At 42.4% G+C, this 20775-nt stretch overlaps 1 long non-coding RNA gene across 1 annotated transcript in view; it reads left to right on the top strand.

The window, feature by feature from the left end:
- The window catches only part of LOC309348104, a 436068-nt gene that overhangs the window by 183245 nt on the left and 232048 nt on the right, over window positions 1-20775 (top strand). The window lies entirely within an intron of this gene.

Raw genomic sequence — 20775 nt, 5'->3', positions numbered from 1 at the left:
GGAGACTTTCAATGTTTCTGTAATAACAATTTTATCCAGAAGTTCATGTTTTGAGAGCTGGCACCCCAAAAGGCAGTCATGTTCTTCACAGCAACATTTGTTCAAAAGCCTTTGGATCCTGCTCCTCATCTTAAAAAATCCCCGGGGCCCCTTGGCTGGTGATTTGGTTGGTTCTGTTCTGTTCCATAAAACTCCTTTTGCAGGAGGAGGGTATCTTGTTAGGGCCAAAAAAATGGTACAAAAAATGTTACGAGGTATTAAAAAACAAATCATCATATGGTATGGGAAATATTTTAGTATCTGCAGAATGGCTCTAAATCATTTTGCACAAGAACACAAGGCAAAGGAAGGCTGAAGGAAAGGAATGTCCCTATTTATAGCATTCTGTGTCACTTCTGTGCAATTTCAGTCTTTAGAAATGTTGATGAACTGATGCATCTGTTTTCCAGGCAAATTTTATATATATATAAACACACACACACACACACACACACACACACACACACCTCGTTGCTCTTGGTAGCTCATAATTAAGATAATAAAAACTGTAAAGACAGACTTTCCTTTGTATCCTCCGTGGGCATGGATGTGAGACAGGAAGCCAAGACAAAGTGTGAACTGCTTGATGCAATGCTACTTTCATTGGGACTTGCAGCAGGTTCAGTCATTACAGCATGAGAGCAGCTCGTTCTTATTTTAGACGTTAACACATCCTGGCAACCAATTTGAGCGTCCTCAATCTTCTAAAGTGTGGAGTTTGTTGCTAAAGTCATGGGTGACTATTAGGCTACAGCCCACCACTAAGGACATCTTCCTGTGCAATCCCCGTTGAAATTAATGGGAAGAGAGCAACAGCTGGGCAGATGGAACTTGCCAGCTAGGATATTAATGTCATTTCAAATCTGCTACAGATTGCAAAGGAGCGCTCACAAAGGAGCTGGAAGGTATTGCAAAGTGGTTTGCTTTGGCTTTGCAAGCTCAGACCTCCGGCCGCCTAGCCTGGGAGCACACAACACACTCAACCAGAGCCAGGGCCTTTTTGGTCATGGCCCCAGCCTGGTGGAACGCTCTTTCACAAGAGACCAGGGCCTGCAAGATTTGACATCTTTTCGCAGGGCCTTCAAGACGGAGTTGTTCCACCAGGCCTTTGGCCAGGGTTCTGTCTGACTCATTTTCCCTTTGTATAACAACAAGCACGAAGGAGGTTTCCCAGCCCGCTCACAGGACCTTATAATATCAGTTGAAACAGTTGGTCCTGGTGAGTATTAACTGCTTTCAATTTAACCTGACATTCAGAAGACATCTTAAGGCAGCCCTGTTCAGGGAAGTTTTTAACGTGTGACATTTTAGCGTATTTTTGGTCTCTGTGGAAGCTATTAGTATTAGTATTAGTATTAGTATTAGTATTATTATAACCTGAGGACTGCCATTTGTTTAGTTTAATTTTAATTTATTTGAATTAATTTTGGGATGCATTTTAATCAATTGGTTGCTTGTTTTTATGTATATTGTGTTATTAATATGATGTTAGCTGCTCTGAGCCCAGCTCCAGCAGGGGAGGGTGGGATACAAATAAATAATAATAATTATTATTATTACTACTACTACTACTACTACTATCACACCTTTAAAGCACATTCAAAGCACGCTCTTTCCCTCAAAGAATTCTGGGCACTGTAGTTTGTCAAGGGCTGCTGGGAACTATAACTCTGTGATGGGTAAACAGCAGCGCCCAGGTTTCTCTAAAGGAAAGAACGTGATTTGGAGGAATTGTGTATCCCCAGCCGTAGAATCTGTTTGCAATACACTAAAATGCCTCAGCTGGGAGTTGTCCTCCATCTGCAGGCAAGGAGCGCTTCTCTCCTTTCTGAGACACCACAGCTGCATATCTAGGGTAAGAGTGCAAGATTTCTATGCTCAGTGCCGCACAGCAAGATTACTCATCTCACAGAAAAAGCAAGACTTGTTCTGCCATGGGGCCTGCACTGGTAATTATGCCACATGATGACGCCGTTCTTAATCACAGCTCTGGAGCCATAAAAGCACCATGCCTCCCAGCTATATTTCAATTATGGGCATGTTACAGAGAGCTCCAGGGTATCTTCATCGGAATATATCCTGTCCACAATGTCAGAAAGAAGGAAATGTATCACACACACACAGGTGGACAGGGGGTGCATGTGCTAAAGTATATATAGAAGCACATTTGGAAACATTATCTATAGCTTAAATAAAAATGCAATGGATTTCACCATAGTCGGGTAAACTGTGACCAGTCTGCTGCTCAGGCTGCTGTCCAAATGCTTACCTGTTGATGGGAAATTCTGAAGGCCCCTGCTTTCATTTATTATAGCGCTTTGTCTTGAAACTAGACGTGGGTGAGTGATATAAATAGAAAGGAATGTAAGCTCTTTTTATATGCAACAACGGCAGCAAGAATATTATTGGCCCAAAAATGGAAGCAAGAAGAATTACCGACAAAAGAAGAATGGAGGACGAAATTAATGGACTATGCAGAACTGGACAAACTAACAGGAAGGATTTGAAATCGGCGGGACCAGAGATTCACAGAAGACTGAAGTAAATTTACGGATTATTTGAAAAGTATTTGTGAAGATCAGACGACGTTTGTAGGTTTGCAATAAGTTTTGTGAGGAGTATTATTGGAATTATTGCAAAAATGGATAAGGGGGAGCATGATTAGTTAAGAAATTTAAAGGTAGTATAAAGTTAAGAAATGCATAAGAAGTGATTAAAACAGTGGATCAACAGAGGTGTTGATAGAAGTCCAAAAAGATTGTATAAGTGATAAAATTTTGTGGTATGTATTATAATTTATATGTTAAAATCAATAAAAAGTATTATAAAAAAAGAAAGAAACTAAACGTGGGCAGCCGTTCAGATAGAAGATTTGCCTCTGCAGTGGTATTTTTTCTAGAAAAAGAGGTGCCAGAACTCAACACAAACGCCTCCCTCGTTCTCTTAGAATGGCAATGGCGCCCACCTGAAAGGTGACGGAACTGAGTTCCGGCAAGTTCCGGCTGAGGGGGAAAACGTCCCTGGTTCTTTACATGGTCAGCTGAGTGTTCTGTATATTTGCAACACTTCTGAAAACGTTAAAAGGGAAGAGGATCGTGAGGAACAGACCGGGATCTGATCCATTGGAACAAAATTTCAGAGCCTCTTAGCAAGGGCGTAGCGCTGCCGTACACCCTCGCAGGAAATATATGCAAAGAAATGTGCTGCTTAAAAATACAACAAAAACCCAGGATCAGGGAATTCAGAGTTATGATCCCCAAAGCAGCTGTTACTTGAACCTCTCGCAGCATATGGAGCACTTTCGTTTACAATAGGAACATTATGTTTCAGCGCATGGGTGAGTTATGAAAGCTGCGAGAGACAGCACAGAGAAGCCCTGCGATTCTGTACAGATCCTGCCTGGCGCCTTTGGCATGCAAATTGGGCTCAGCATCAGGGCAGAGTCACGTGACAGAATGAGTAAAGAGAATGTCCAGTGCAGGGTTTCCCAAACTTGGGTCTTCTGCTTTTTTGGGGACTACAACTCCCATCATCCCTAGATAGCAGCGCCAGCGGTCAGGGATGATGAGAACTGTAATCCCAAAACAGCTAGAGACCCAAGTTTGGGAAACCCTGGTGTAGTGTGACCACGTGCGAAAGTGCCTTTCCCTCACGGCTGGGAAAAAACCCAGAGACATCTGAGCTACACCAGTTGGTGGTTTGGTCGGCTTCAGAACCAGCACTTCCTCCACCACCTCCTTGAAGGCTGGGAATGAGGAGGAACAGAATGGCGATGCCTCCCAGATCTTCTCGTCCATGGAAGAGTCCCAAGTCCCAAGTCGTCTGTGCACAACCCTGGACCCTTTCTGCTCCTTCCAGGTTATGGATGTCTCATGCATACCCTCCCACGTTTCACAGATGGAATAAAGGCTTGCAAAAATTGGCATGTTGAGCAAAATGGTGTGCAACACTGGGTATAATAGAATAAATTTGCACTAAATTGAGAATGAATTTTCGTGGCATACAAAGGATGAACAAGTTAAATCTGTGATGATAGACTGGGCAAGAGATGTGGGACACAATATAATGTTGGAAGATTGGGAAAGGTTGTGGAAGAAAGGGGTTAAGTTCACTGCATGTACGGTATGGGGAACATATAACTTCATTTTATACAGAGAATCTCGGGTGTCAAATTACAAATCTAAGCATAGCGAACACAAAACAATGCAGAAGCAAATTGGAATTTTATTTTATTTTAATGTACAGATACAGGATGACTCTTGAAGCCTGTTCAGACTCCTAGAATATATGCTTTTGACAGTTTGAGTTAAGTGCTTAATCTGAAATTTCTTCCCTTGGATGATTGTGAACTAAAACCCACCATTTATGTGGCCATTCTTTAGTTGAATGCGTTTGTACCCACAAAGTTCCGAGTCTGAGGTGGCGGGAACACCTTTTACTACGCTCTAGAAAAGAGAAGCGTTTTCGGTATGCCGAAAACTCTCTTTTCAGAACTGCTGCGCTTATTAGAATTTACACCTCTCCTTGGATTGTGTATATGCCTTTTCGTTCAATGAGATTTTAGTTTGTTTTACTGCTGTTGGGTTCTTGCAGCCAACAACTTTATTGATCAAAGTGTAACTGGAAAGAGGAGCTGTCAGGGACTGTTTTTTCCATAAAAACCAAAAGTGCTAGCTCAGCAACCTCCAAACCATCGTGCTTCTTTTCCCTCCTCCTTCCTCAGAATTTCAAGTAATATGTACATTGAACAACTGCTGTAAAATGTATTGGGGAACTTACTTTTCCTTAGCATTATTTAGTTAGTTAATACGCAAATCAACACGCACAGCACTTTACAAAATACAAGGGCAACAGGTCCCTGCTGCAAGGAGCTTGCTATCTAAATTTAACGCGGGGAGTGGGGAACAGCAGGGGAGGGGCAGGTAGAAGCCTGCGATCTAGGGCAAATGGGGCACAGACCAACCTCTGTCTGCCCTCCATCAGTCACTGTCTGCCTGTCTTCTTTTTTACAAAAAGTCTGGGGGGAGTGGGCTCTGCCTGTCATTTGCTATGGCTTCACCTGGTCACTGTTTCTGCCACCTTGCCACCACTAGACAGATGTCAGCAGGAAAAGGATATCCAGTTGTTTCAGTTACACGTGTTTGGGCTCCATTAAACTTTAGTCGCAGTAGAGCTGATCTGAGAGCAGACATGACAGGATATCTAAAGTAAACTGCACATTCAGCTCACTTGATTTGAGCAGGGGGTGAGGTAGTAAAATGTTTCTAAAATACATCTTAAAATGCATTAAAACTACATTTCGCCTGAATATCTGTTTGTGACGCCTGAGTAATCCTGACCATGGTTGTGCACGTGATTATGTTAAAAACAAAACGAGGAATAATTTGAAGAGCAGCTAGCAATATTTGTTTACCCACTCTCACATCTGAACTAAGAGCTCATCCATACTTTTGTTTTGGTCGTATCCTGGGTTCAAGAGCTATTTTCCATTACCCCTGCGTGCTCCTGTTAAAATCTGATGTTAATATCTAAATCGGATCTTGTGTCTGGGGCTAGCCAGCTGGCCTCCCGGCCCTCTGCATGTCGACAGTACCAAGGTGTTCGAGAACCAAGGTACAACTGTATTGCCCCAAATGACTCCGAAATGGGTATCCAGATTTCCAGTGCCTACACGTAAAACTAGAGCACCACATCTACCAGCATGCACAAAATGGCTTCCCCTCTCCACTCTGTATTGCATCCACCACACTCAACAGAGACATGCATTCCAGACTGAAAGCATTCTTAGCATTGCTCATAAAAAATGCCCTTTGGAGCCACTGTGGACCTGAGATCCTATTTGGGCTGCTTTGCGTCTCATGCAGTCCTATTATTAGATGCAGCAATCATAAAAAATCACCATAAAAATAACACTGCCATGAATAATATTGCATGTATATTTGTTCCATACATACATACAAACAGCAAGATCATCAGGAACTAATTCTGCATTTAATTGCTGGGACCACAGTCACACCTTGCAGGTATCAAGTCTCAAAAAGTTAAATGCATAACTTCTGGAGCACCTTGTAACATTTCCCAAAACTGCACTTAATAAGTATTCCAGAAATGCACAACAAGATCATCTACCGCAAACTTTTATTGGCCATTATCCTGCCCTGAATATGGTGCAATCACCCCAAATGCAGTAAAACTTGGTCGTTTTTCACAATGTTTCCCTGTGTAACTGACAAATTTATTGGCACCATAAAAAGGGCACATTTTTTTAAAAATCCCAAGGGTGTCTTAGAAGTAATGGTGTCAAACATGTTCCTGTTTTCATTACTGTCCAGGCCACCACAGGACCCAGCTAGACTCACTGTCTTCTCTTTTCCTTTTAAAGTTAGATCACGCTGGAAATTTACATCTGCAACTCTTGCTTATACCAGGACGGAGTGATGGCCAAGGCCCAGACTGCACATGATACTGGCAAATCCACATCGTTAAATGCGGGTCTGCCCCATTTGTGTGGGGCAGACAAAGAGGGACATGCGGTGGGGGTGGGGTTGCTGCTGCACACCTGTCCCGTTCCCGCCCCCCTCCATGGCCTAATAATGCTAAGTGAATGGCAAGGTGGGGCTTTTCCTTGCGTTTCCTCACTCCCAGAAGTTAAGGTCACTAAAACAGAGCACAGCAACTTCATACTGATATCACAGTAATAGTGCTTTACTGGACATTACTAGATTCAGCTAGGTAGCCGTGTTGGTCTGTCGCAGTAGAAATAAAAATAATAATAATAAAATTCACTTTTTGAAATATGGTAACCCTACCTAGTAATGTCCAGATAAAAAAATAATTTTAAAAAATTGTCCAGTAGCACCTTAGAGACCAACTACAGTAAGTTTCTTTTATGTATGAGCATGCACACGAAAGCTCATACCAAGAACAAACTTAGTTGGTCTCTAAGGTGCTACTGGACAATTTTTTAAAAAAATATTTTTTTATCTGGACATTACTAGGTAGGGTTACCATATTTCCAAAAGTGAAAATCCAGAAACAAAAATTGTTGAGTTGCTTGAGGAATTTCACCAAAAAAATCAACACTTCTGACATAGGTTGCCCCAGACATTTTTTCCGGTTTTTGGAAATTCCGCCCGAACGCTATTTCTGAAGGGTGAATCCCGGATATATCTGAGAAATCCCAGGTGTATGGCAGCCCAATTAATGGGGGAAAGAAGAAGAGAGGATATTGTTTTCTGTCTGATGAAATTTACAGAGCACTCCTTGCTATAGAAAGCCGGCGTAAGCTCCCCCTATTCCAAACTCTGTTCAGGAGAAAATTGAATTTTTGCTGGCTTAGTTCCACTGGTTTGCTAGGTCATGCGACCAAGCTGAAATGAGTTTGAAACAGATGTATATTTCTTCTTGCCCTGTCCTGCCCCAAAGGCGGTTTTAGGGTAGGGCAACTGGTTCAGCCACCTTGGGTGCTGTGCTAAAGGGGGCACCACAACAATGCTGAACAACGGAGCGTGAGAGGCAGGGGCCACTGAATTTTAGCATCACACAGGGCTCCACTGACATTTGTGAGCCCAAAGTCTGCCACTGCCTGCCCACGCCATACACCCTTTACACCCACTTGGAATGACCTTTTTGGGGGGACTTATACCACCTGAGCTGTGAAAGCCCAAGGTCTGCTGAGTCAAAACTCTCTCATCCATTACTCCCATTTGGTTTCCACAGCACCCTTAACTACCTAATTTGGCTAGAGAGGATTAACCAGATCCCAGCAGCCTTCTTTGGGTAAACTTTATCTAGTAGTTCAATTTGTGTAATGGCTATTTCTTCAGTCGAAGGGTGGCTAACCTGCAGCCCTCCAGTTATTAATAGACTCCAGTTCCCATCAGCATAACCACTCATCAGGGGTGATGGAAGTTGGAATCTGGCAATATCTGAAGGGCTACAGGTTAGCCAACCCTATTCTAAAAGAATCTCACAGAAATCTAGCAAACCTCTCTGTCCACCCGATACTTGCTTTTATTTTATTTTTCTGCATTTGTGCATTGTTTGAATACCGAAAAGAACAAATATAGGAATTAAATTCAGCTGTGTATGACTGTTTGTGCATACTTTCCAGGCCTGGAAAACGTCAATATAGCACTTAATCAATGCTATCTATAGAGGAATATCCCTTTAGCATAGAATATAGCCAAATAACACAATTTCTAGCTAGTTTGGGATTTTGTTCCCATTTTAGATCCCCAAGAGGCTAAGAAAGAAAGAGTTTCACATGGGGGGAATCAACTTCTGCTTCTTTTCACACTTTATGTCAACCAGCATGACATCAGGCAATAAGAACTTTTATCTTTTCCACACTGGGCTTATCTGTACTGCTGACTTAAACTGGTTTTAAGAGCCATTCATTTCTCTCAGGTACCTTGGGGCTCTCACTAGGGTAGCAATCAAGAAACAGCATTCCTTTGGAATATTCACCCACCCACCACCATCACAGATACAAATTTTCAGGAGACCCAAACTGTGGTGTTTGCTTCTGGCATTTGTTAAAAACATAGCTTTTTGCTCAGGCATTCCCTAGCCATTAACACTAGATCACATTGCGCTGTTTCTGTGATACTTGGGGAGAGTGGGGAGTTAAGATAGCTTTGGTTTTGTGGTGTTGTGTTACTGGTTTTGCCTTATTGAATGTTTCAACATCAACTTCTACTATAAACCACTTAAGAGATTTTTTTTTTATCCTGTAAGCAGCCTACAAATTTACCAATTACAAATAAATAAATAAGTCACAACACACATAAACACCCCAATCCCAATTCCCAGGATTCTTAGATGGAATCTAAAATACTTAAAGTGGTATAAAATTAATGTGGGTAATTCTTCCATCACAATCAAGACTGGGTTCAAGTGTCACTGTCTAGGGCAGGCATCCCCAACCTGCGGTCCTCCAGATGTTTTGGCCTACAATTCCCATGATCCCTAGCTTACAGGACCAGTGGTCAGGGATGATGGGAATTGTAGTCCAGAACATCTGGAGGGCCGAAGGTTGGGGATGCCTGGTCTAGGGTCTGTCTGGAGATTTCTCTCACTCTCTTTAATTCCATTGTGGGTTAAGTCCCCCTCCACATAAACGTAGGACTCCCCACCACATAAGCACAACCTGAGACGTGGCCAAACAAGAGTGTTTAATCCATTCAAATCCATTCAAATCATCTTTCTCTCCCCCCCCCAAAAAAAACCTCACAAGGATATTGCACATATTCAAAGTTCCCTACTTTCTCCCAAAGTCTAGATGTGCCGAAGTAAGCCTATAGCCTTACTCACGGTTGCTCCGAGGATACAGTTTGTTGGTCAGTGTCCTTCCAACATTGTCAATCCAGCAGGTGGCAGTGAACAGGCTGCTATGCCCTTCTCAGCTCCAGCCAATTTTTTAAAACTGCATCTCCTAAAGTAGTTTTTTAAACTTCCCCTTCTTTCACACTGGAAACTTCAGCAAGGAAGAAGAAGACCACCTATTTAAGAGTCAGTCCATAAAAATATCCAGAGTAGTTTACAGCTGCGATGCTTAGCAAGCATCCCTCAAATGCTCAGCCAAACAAATTCACCTCATAGAAATATATTGTAATATAAGATCTAATGCTAACCAACCAACTCCTTATATGTCAACTCAAAAAAGAAAGAAAAACATTCCCTAGTATCAACACCCTTTTATTCCAAGTCTTGAACCCATATCCTCTCATGACTACTTGTCACAGTGACTGACACCCCCCCCCCCGAACACTCTACAAGCAACCATTTCTTCCATTAAGATATTGTAATTTGCACAGTTAAACAAGCCCAAGAGGCAATGCTGTAAAAAAGGAAAGGAAAATGGATTTGCATGGAGTTCCACCTAACATGCAAATCCATTTTCCTTTCTTTTTTTTACAGCATTGCCTCTTGGGCTTGTTTGCAATAATGATGCAGTACCTGTCTCACAATTAGAGAGTTGCAGCTTACGTTTTTCTAATGTTCGACATTACGTCCTTTTTTAACGGTAACTTTACAGGTGTTTGGAGCAACCAGATTGTTGCCTAGTTGTTGTTGTTTATACTACATTTTTCTAGATTTGCCTTGAGAGAGTCTTTAAACCTCTTTTGTTGACCACCAGCATTACGCATTCCGTTTTCAGGTTTGGAATAGAGTAGTTGCTTTGGAAGACGATAATCAGGCATCCCCACAACATGATCAGTCCAGTGAAGTTGATGTTGAAGAATCATGGCTTCGACACTGGTGATCTTTGCTTCTTCCAGTACACTGGATGATCGAGCAAGTGAGGGCTAAACAGCAACAGGATAGCAACATACATTTGTAATGTCAAGGCTTAGGGCTCCAATAGTGAAGATTCAAAGCCAAATACATCTCAGGAACAGTTGCCTTCAAGTGCACCCCACGGCAAGTTCATTTTCACTGTGGGTTCTGTGCACATGCTGGTAGGTGCTTGTGAACTTCCTGTAAGCAACTAGTTGGCAAATCTGAGAACAGGAGGATTCAATGGGTCAATGCAGCACGGCTCTTGATATTTTTATTTGTTTCTTTAAAGAATTGCTATACCATCTTGAGAGCCAGTGTGGTGTAGTGGTTAAGAGTGGTGGACTCGTAATCTGGTGAACTGGGTTTGATTCCCCGCTCCTCCACATGCAGCTGCAGGGTGACCTTGGGCTCTGAAGTCTCTCAGCCCCACTCATCTCACAGAGTGTTTGTTGTGGAGGAGGAAGGGAAAGGAGATTGATAGCCGCTTTGAGACTCTTCAAATATATATATATATATATATATATATATATATATATCGAGGTATCAAATCCAAACTCCTCCTCCTCCTCCTCTTCTTCTTCTTCTTCTTCTTCTTCTTCTTCTTCTTCGAAGAAAGGATTCTAAATTAGTGCAAACAAGATAGTCCCTGCACTCAGGCTTTCAGTCTCTAAAGATATGATACCAAAGGAAAATGGGAAGGAGGAGCGAATAAGCATATTTAGGTTCAGGTTCCTGGCTACAAGTTCTTATAATAACCTCCTGGAGTGGAAAACGTCGAAGACAAACAGCCCAAAGTTGGTGACTTCTCAGCTGGGAGTAAACGACAACCATGGTGTAAAATATTCTCCATGGCTTGGGAACATATCAGAGGACTAGGAAGGCATCAGATCTGAATGATTCCCTTATCTTTTCAATTGTGCTGATACTGGAGCTCTGTTGATGGCAGAGTAAGAGTTGTAGCAGCAGCAGAGGGAAAGGATCCAACATCTCTTCTGTAGTTTTAAACCCTCTCTGAACTCAGAGAACACTCTCTGTCCTGTGGGTGGAACATCTGGTGCTACCTATGTATGCAGAATGCCTTAGGGAAATAAATAGCTCTTTGCCCAGCACCAAAAAGACATCTGTGCAGGTGCCAGACACACCTCTCTGGAAAGCGGATTCTGTAATTAGGGTGCCACCACTGAGAAGATCCTTCCCCCCCCCTCACTTCAGATGGTGGAGGTACCTACAGAAGGCACTCTATATGGAACATCTCAGCGTATGGAGACAGTTTCTCCCTCAAGTCTCCTGGTCATTATGAAGTTCTTTGAAGGTCAAGATCTATAAATTTGACTGGTAGAGTTGTCTTTCCCTGGAAGACAAAGAGGGGCATCTGGGTTGCTTCAAGCAAGCAAGCTACAACATCACTGTGAGAAAGGTTCCTTGCTACAAGTTCAGGTTCCTGGCTACAAGTTCTTATAATAACCTCCTGGAGTGGAAAACGTCGAAGACAAACAGCCCAAAGTTGGTGACTTCTCAGCTGGGAGTAAACGACAACCATGGTGTAAAATATTCTCCATGGCTTGGGAACATATCAGAGGACTAGGAAGGCATCAGATCTGAATGATTCCCTTATCTTTTCAATTGTGCTGATACTGGAGCTCTGTTGATGGCAGAGTAAGAGTTGTAGCAGCAGCAGAGGGAAAGGATCCAACATCTCTTCTGTAGTTTTAAACCCTCTCTGAACTCAGAGAACACTCTCTGTCCTGTGGGTGGAACATCTGGTGCTACCTATGTATGCAGAATGCCTTAGGGAAATAAATAGCTCTTTGCCCAGCACCAAAAAGACATCTGTGCAGGTGCCAGACACACCTCTCTGGAAAGCGGATTCTGTAATTAGGGTGCCACCACTGAGAAGATCCTTCCCCCCCCCCTCACTTCAGATGGTGGAGGTACCTACAGAAGGCACTCTATATGGAACATCTCAGCGTATGGAGACAGTTTCTCCCTCAAGTCTCCTGGTCATTATGAAGTTCTTTGAAGGTCAAGATCTATAAATTTGACTGGTAGAGTTGTCTTTCCCTGGAAGACAAAGAGGGGCATCTGGGTTGCTTCAAGCAAGCAAGCTACAACATCACTGTGAGAAAGGTTCCTTGCACAGACATGTGAATCATGGCAGGATAATCCAGTAAAAAACAATAATTTGGGCCCCTCTCCAGAGCACTGGTGCTTATACAGGCAACCAGGTAAACATACATGCATTGCTAAGAAACCCAAGACTACAACCGTAACACTCTACTCACCACTAAGAATCTCTGAGACAAACCTGGTGTCCCTATAAGATTCATTGAAATATATTTGAAATTTCAACATAAAAAATGAGAGAGACAAATCAATTCCAGTTTCCAGCACTCTTCTCCAATGGTCAGTAGTGCTGTAAAGGAATATTGGCATCCCTGATAAAGGAGCGGCTCAGAAGAAATTAAATTTTAAAAGGATGGAGTAAGATATATTGATCCCAACCTTTCCAGAGTGTAAAATATTAACCAGAGGGCCTTTATTTTACACCAGACAGAGCTATTAGATCAATTAAAAACAAGGGAAACTTGGCTGCAAGCATGTGGAAAACAGCTCTGATTGAAGTCTTAATTTCACCTGTTCCCCCCCCCCCCCATTGATATCCGTTAAGTTTGAGAAGATTAATTTGGGTATTTAAACAGGAAAAGGAAAAGAGATTTTCCTTCACTTGTACATGTGCATTAAAGAAGACTATGGCTAAGAAATCCCAAGCAACATAGATAAAATGCTCATTCTTACGTTTCGGCCTGAACACAAAAGCATCCAGATGTTCATCTGTTTGTCATTAAGCTGCTGTGGTAAAGGAGTCATAGCATGGAAATGGAAATGGTCCAACAAACAGCATTATTTGACTAAGGAGCGATTTGAAATCCTTGCTTAGTCAAATATTTCTTGAGAAGTTGTTGGGAGATGATGGAGGAGAAGGTGGAGGAATTGGCTGTTTTTGTAAGAACAGCATCCCGTTTTCAGATGGTGCCTCATGCCTTTACCTTAAAATGATAATTAGTAACCTATTGTATGAAGGAGGATCCAGACTGCAGGGTATTCTGAATGTTTAAAGGTACACCAGAACATTTTTATATCGTGAGATTGGCGCTCTGAACCAGTCTCTTATTACCCTGGTTTTGCCTGAACTGTCATTGATGAGAGATGGGTATGTATTTGCCCAAATAACTTTAATCACAGAATTATACAACCGTGGAGTTGGAAGGGACCCTGAGGCCCACCCCCTGCAGTGCCTTTAAAGCACTATGATACCACTTTAAACCATCATGGCTTCCCCCAAAGATTTCTGGGAGCTGTTAAGGGTGTTGAGAATTGTTAAGAGACCCTCCCCCCCATTCCCCTCACAGAGCTACAATTCCCAGAGTTCCCTGTGAAAAGGGACTGGTGACTGTTAAACCACTCAGAATCATAGCTCTGGGCAAGGGTTAGAATAGATAAGTGTGCTTATCTTTTCCTGAAGTTGGAACATGATAGTTAGCCACAGGAATAAGAAGGGGAATGAAATAAGCAAATCCATAGCTATAAGGGGGGTTTTTAAAGCAGGAAGTGGAAGGAACTGATGAGCTAAGAGTCTGGTTGAAGGGTCTTGTGAAGCAATGCCAAAATCGTAGTCAAGGCTCTGAACTTTCAATCAACCTATCCATAGTGTTGCAGGGCTCGGCAAGTTTTACCTCGCCTGGGCCGGTTCACTCCAGCGGAGATCCCTCCGTGGGCACGCATGCGCAATTTCTGGCATCTGCGTCTGTGCAGGTGTGGTTTTCAGCATTTGTGCATGCGCAGACATGATTTCCGGCACTGTGGAAGGGAGTCCCTGTGCCACGCTGTACTGGTTTAGTGGAGCGGTGGGGACTCTCCAAGTGGGCGGCTCGGTTCGGGGGCGGCTCGGGGGCCGGTTAAACAATTCCAAGTGGGCCGCTTGAGGCCCATGGGCCTTAGCTTGCTGACCCCTGTGTTAGGGGCTTCATAAGCTGAGTGCTTACTTGGAAGAAGTTACTACAGTGGACGCTCGGGTTGCAAACGTGATCCATGTGGGATGCATGCTCACAACCCATAGCGTTCACAACCCTTGTCTGAACAAGCGGGGGTTGCAATTTGGTACTTCTGCGCAAGCGCAAAGCGTGATTTGGCGCTTATGCACATGCGCGACCGCCGAAACCCAGAAGTAACCTGTTCCAGTACTTCTGGGTTTCGGTGGTCAGTAACCCGAAGAAACGCGACTTGAAGTGGCTGTAACCCGAGGTATGACTGTAGTTCTACAGTGACCGAACACAAAGAAACCCAAATAGGGGTGTCTCCACTCTCTTTTTAGTGTAACCAGCTATTCATGAAATGCCCTCCAAAATTTAACGTTACAGAATTCCTGGTCCCGGTCACAGAATGGCTTTCTAGAATTTGTAATGACCAATGGCACCGTGGTCAATTTTGAAGTGTATATACTTGCCATAGCCAGGTTCCTGTAACCTCATCCCTTCTAAGGCTATACAAGAAAAAGTAACTTTTTACCAATGTAGGCAGTATGGCATCAATACCAAGTCAGTTCCTCGCCTCCCAACTTCCCCATCTACCCATGAGTTTGTTTGACATTTTCAGCCTGATGAAGATGCCTTGCTCACTATTTTGTGGGTTGGACATAAGAAGGGGATTCTGCATATTTTTTGTTCCCCCAAAATGAGAATGAGAAATGTTGCACGTAACAATTATTCAGGAAAAACAAATCTATCTATCTCTATGGGAAGCACTGTTGCTGCCTTAAAAAAAAAAGCCTAAGGAATTAGCAGAGTCCTTAAGATTTGGTTTGTCCTGTCCTTTTGAAAAAAGATTAATGAAATTTCAAAGGAGAGTAAATTACTATTGGAAGGCATATTGAAAAAAAGGAACTGTAGCCAAATGTAATTAAGATATTTTCAAGATTTTATTATTATTATTTGCAAAAATCAATTGTGGTTCCACGTCCAATTCCTTTAAAATAGCTTCAGCCAGTATTCCCAGTGTGTAAAACTGTAAAAGCTCCAACAAATTTCTGTCCAAACCTGATTAGTTTCTCATTAGCAGGATAAATGTCTCCAAGAAGCAATTGCACCACTCTGCTTGGCTCCATTTTTAGGACTTAAAAAATATATTCGCTTTCAAGTTTCAGACTTAAAAGGGTACACCTGATGCAAGAGAAAAGGGAAGCATTTCCGTTAGCAAGACTGATAATATCTTAAAACACAAATACCTTTAGCCGTGTTTTACACTGTTCTGATAGATCTGTCTAAGGAAAAGAAAGAACAAACACCCAAATTAGTGCCATGCAGTGTGTCAAGGAGTACAACAAGGCTGTATATTGTCTCCCTGCTTATTTAACTTATATGCAGAATTCATCATGCGAAAGGCTGGACTGGATGAATCCCAAGCCAGAATTAAGATTGCCAGAAGAAATATCGACAACCTCAGATATGCAGATGACACAACCTTGATGGCGGAAAGTGAGGAGGAATTAAAGAACCTTTTAATGAGGGTGAAAGAGGAGAGCACAAAATATGGTCTGAAGCTCAACATCAAAAAAACGAAGATCATGGCCACTGGGCCCATCACCTCCTGGCAAATAGAAGGGGAAGAAATGGAGGCAGTGAGAGATTTTATTTTCTTGGGCTCCATGATCACTGCAGATGGCAACAGCAGTCATGAAATTAAAAGACGCCTGCTTCTTGGGAGAAAAGCAATGACAAACCTAGACCGCATCTTAAAAAGCAGATACATCACCTTGCCAACAAAGGTCCGTATAGTTAAAGCTATGGTTTTCCCAGTAGTGATGTATGGAAGTGAGAGCTGGACCATAAAGAAGGTTGATTGCCAAAGAATTGATGCTTTTGAATTATGGTGCTGGAGGAGACTCTTGAGATGGACTGCAAGAAGATCAAACCTATCCATTCTTAAGGAAATCAGCCCTGAGTGCTCACTGGAAGGACAGATCGTGAAGTTGAGGCTCCAATACTTTGGCCACCTCATGAGAAGAGAAGACTCCCTGGAAAAGACCCTGATGTTGGGAAAGATGTGGGGCACAAGGAGAAGGGGACAATAGAGGACAACAGAAGAGGATAGTTGTTTCAACAGACTCAGAGTCACGAAGAGTCGGACATGACAAACAACAACAAGTGTGTCATTAGTGAAGAGGTCTCAAGCACTATCCGGTTCAGTTTTCTTGGGTGAATTTCAGTTACTGGGAGTTAAGACAAAGTGCTTTTTTAAGTGCAGCCAACCACTTGTGTACTCGATCTACTAAATCTAGCAAGAAGGGGGTGATTCTCAAGAGAGAAAATGTTAGGTTTCCTGAAGAAACCTAAACTGCCCCGAATATGTTAACAACTACAGGGTGGTGTTCACTTCTTGGGCAAGTGTCTTGAGAGAGCAGAGGCAAGGCAATTGCAGTCATTCTTGAATGAAACAGATTATCTAGATCCATTTCATTTGAGCTTCAGGCCCAGTTCTGGGATGGAAACTGCCTTGATTACTTTGTGGGATGCCCTTTGATAGGGGAGAGACAGGAGGAGCGTGACCATGTCAATTCTTCTTTTGATACCACCAACCATCGCACTGGCTCATAGTCTGTTTCCAGGTCCAGCTTAGTCTTGTTTCCACCAGCCTTCCTCAACCTGGTGCCCTCCAGATTTTGATGGCTCCTGGGACCCATCAAGCCCAGGAAGCAGGTCAAGGATTATGGGAGTCATGGTCGAAATCATTGTGGGGTAAGCAGACTCCTATAATTAATGCATGAAAGGGGTTAAGACCATAGAGTAAGCTGTCCTCCCAGGCTTAGCTAGGTCATCCCCCCCCTAGTGTCAGAGCAGTGTCAGAGCAGGTTTCAACGTTTTGTTCTCAGGCGTATAAATAATTGTAATTAATTAGGCATTGGCACTGCTATTCACACCTTGCCATACAGATTACTGAGGCAGAGGGTTGTCTTTATGGTACCCTAAGTAGAGACACCGATCAAAACCTGCATCTCATCTCCCTTGGGTCTATAATAACCAGGTAGACATCAGTGGAGGTAGCCCAAACTGAAGGAAAGGAGGCATTGGCTGCAATGTGACTCTGAGTCTGTTGAAACAGCTATCTCTTCTGGGGCTTTCATTCACTGTCTGAAATAAAACACAAAAGCAGTAATCAAGCAATTCACAACTGGGGACGATTACTGGAAGACTTTATAGACCTTTTCCAGGAATATCTTTCACTCCAGCACCCATAAAAAAAACCCTTGCTCTCTCCTGGACTAATTTCCCCTAGTAAAACTAAAGCTATAATAACTACGGGCTGTGCTTTATTCTGGCCTTCGGTCTAGAACTTGGTGCTTCAGAGTCCTTCGTCAGACCCTCAAAGTGTCCCTATTTTCCAAGGACAGTCCTGGATTTATCCCGGAATGCCCCGCTTTTCCTTAAGACGTCCCTATTTTCATCGGAGAAATGTTGGAGGATATGGAGTTATGCAACCCAGAGTCAAGGAGATAAGTAACTATACAAACTTTAGAAGACATCTAGGGAAGTTTTTTTAATGTTTAATATTTAATTATGTTTTATATATATTGGAAGCCGCCCAGAGTGGCTTATGCAACCCACTCAGATGGCCAAGGTGTTGTTGTTGTTGTTGTTGTTGGCACCCCTATTTTCATCAGAGAAATGTTGGAGGGTATACTCTGTAACTAAAAGAAGGGATTTTACAATGTGATGTGATTAATTTTTACTTTTATCAGCAGGTGTGGTTGATTGAGACGAGGATTTTAATTTAACCCTAAAGAGGGGGTGGCATCCTGTGGTTATTGTTGTTCTTTGTGTGTGCTATAGACCAGGAAAGATCAATATCATGCCCTCCATATGTTTGGGGCTGTAATTCCTTTCATCCTGACCATTGGTCACGCTATTGGGAGATAGTGGTAAATGTAGCCCAAAACATCTAGAGAGAACCTCATTTATTACCTCTCATGAACTGCAGCAAGCATTTTAAAAGTTGCCCAGTGAGAAGACATGAGTGTGCTTTTTTCCCCATGGAAGTCGTTTTTTTCATCCCTAGCTATTGTTTTAGGCTTGTCCCAATGCACATGCCAAGAACTCTCTGAATCATGAGACCTCTAGCTGTCATCATTCCTTGCCAAAAAGCAGCTTCTCATCTGGTATGCTATACAGACAGCTTTATTTTAACCAGAAGTATTGTAAGAATTGGTGGGTCGCCATTCTGAACACTTTACAATCAGGTGGGATGTGTTGGGAAACAACTCAAAATCAAGTTTGGTCATGAGTTTGCCGGCCAGTTTAATCTCTCTGTGCTTTATTATTCTCTTTTCCACCCTCTCCAAAAAGAGAGAACAGGCTACTTTATAAGAGATATGCAGGACAAGGAACCTCTAATGTTGAGATACCATCCAACTGAGAAATGACTGTTGAAGAATTGACCAAAGCACTGGGCAAGAGATTCAACACCTTCAGGTTGTGAGACAAGAATTTCTAACTCTCTCCTCTTTCCTCTTTCTATAAAAACTGAACTTTAACCAAGTGATTTGCACTAAATGAAAATACTGCAATAACTGGAGATGGGAGGGTGGAAGGAAAAAAATGAGAGTTCATAATTAACACAAGATGCAAAGTGGAAAGAAAAGGAAAGAATATAAATCAGAAGAATTTCCAGCAGTTAGAACCTGTAAAAACAGCCGAAAACATCTTGTGGTTGAAACTATGAAAAGTTTGCAGCTGTAATATAAAGTTTGCTGAGCATCCCTTCGGAAACTGAAGCAACAAATTATATATGTAATTTGGTTCTTTCGGCTGCATTAGGGAGATAATGGTAATTTAACATAGCATCAACAGCAGCTTCTCCCAGAAATGCTCTCAAAATTATTTTGTCTTGTATTCCAGTCCTGCTCTGCCTAGCTGCTAGAAAATTGAGATTTAAACAGGGCTGGAGGCTTGCCATAAAGGATAGATTTACTAGATTTATATTTCATAAAGCAAAATCAAATACTCCTCAGTGCATCAACTCAAGCCTGAGCCTAACAAAGGCCATTCTTCACAACTGGAACCCACACACAGGCCTGCTGCTTTTTGAAAGAAAGCCAGCAAAATCCTATTTTAGATATGTGCACACACATATTTTTACCCCTCCAGAAAAGGGGGAAAGGAAATATTTGTATGCCTAGCCAGGAGAGGCAAACAAACGAAAAGAAGCAGATGATAACATCTTTGTTATTCATTCGCACATCAGCTCCCTTACTGTAGCTTCTCAGATCCAATGTGACTATAAAAGCAATTCTTTAAAGGCATACCTAACAGAATTGCATTTATGGAGCAAAATTCACTCCACCGTATTGTAAGGGAGGGAATAAGGGAGGTTCCCTCCTTTTAACTCTCGGGATTAATGTGACAGTGACACAGAGTTTAAAATGTGATGTCTTCTTATGCACCTCTGTGTCGTGCAATCTAAATGACACCCCAAAGGAGATGCTACTGCGTCATTTACCTAGAAAAATAAACGAAAGACGTGGCACTGTTGAACGGCATTTGGATCTGGCGTAACTATATGGCAGCTTAACTTGCTTTGCGCCGGTTTCTTGTGCAAAGCATTGGTCCTTCTCTGAATGGAAAACACCATGTATGAAGTAGCCTGAAATTGTTTAATGGGATTGCACAAAGGCACTGATAATATGCACAGAACCCGCTGTAGCAAGAGGGTGTGTTCAATAATTCAATTTTTGCACCCGAGGGAATCAACTGGCAGGCCGCATTTCTAAAAAACAAACAAACAAACAAAAGAGAAACCTTTTTGCTTCATCATCTACTTTTCTAAAGTTGACAAAATGGGGGAAAAGCTAGAAAAGCAGCTGTTAACGGATAATGACAAGTAGTTTCTTGTGGTCTTAAAACAAGCCATCAATTTGCAGGCAGCCTTTTAGATTCTACAGGCTAAAAAAGAAATTCAATACCATTCAAGCCTGTTGCATGTTGCTGAATGATTAAGAAAAAAGAAAAAACCCAGGAGGGGAGGGTGGGGATGTATTAAAAAGAAATGATGTCCCTGTGCTTTATCTGGATAATAATACCATTTGGATAAGCATTCCACAGACGCTTGGCTAACTTTCATCCTGGTGAAAAAGAAAAACAACACAAGGAACATTTAAAACGCTACAGCAAGGTATTCACTTATTTTGCTGCATCGATGTCGCCTGAGCTAGGAGTGAACTCATTTTTTGAATGATCACAAGTGCCATGCTGGATCAGGCCCAAGTCCCATCTAGTCCAGCACTCCATTCTCACAGTGACCAACCAGATGTCCGTGAGAAGCCCAAAGGCAAAACCAGAGTTCAATAGCACTGCGATTCCCAACAACTTGTATTCCGAGGCATACCGCCTCTGAGAATAACCA

This window comes from Podarcis erhardii, assembly GCF_964252035.2.
Source record: "Podarcis erhardii genome assembly, chromosome: 8".
Classification (NCBI taxonomy): Eukaryota; Metazoa; Chordata; class Lepidosauria; order Squamata; family Lacertidae; genus Podarcis; species Podarcis erhardii.
The sequence above is the reverse complement of the archived record's forward strand: the minus strand, read 5'-3'. Positions and strand labels throughout refer to the sequence as shown.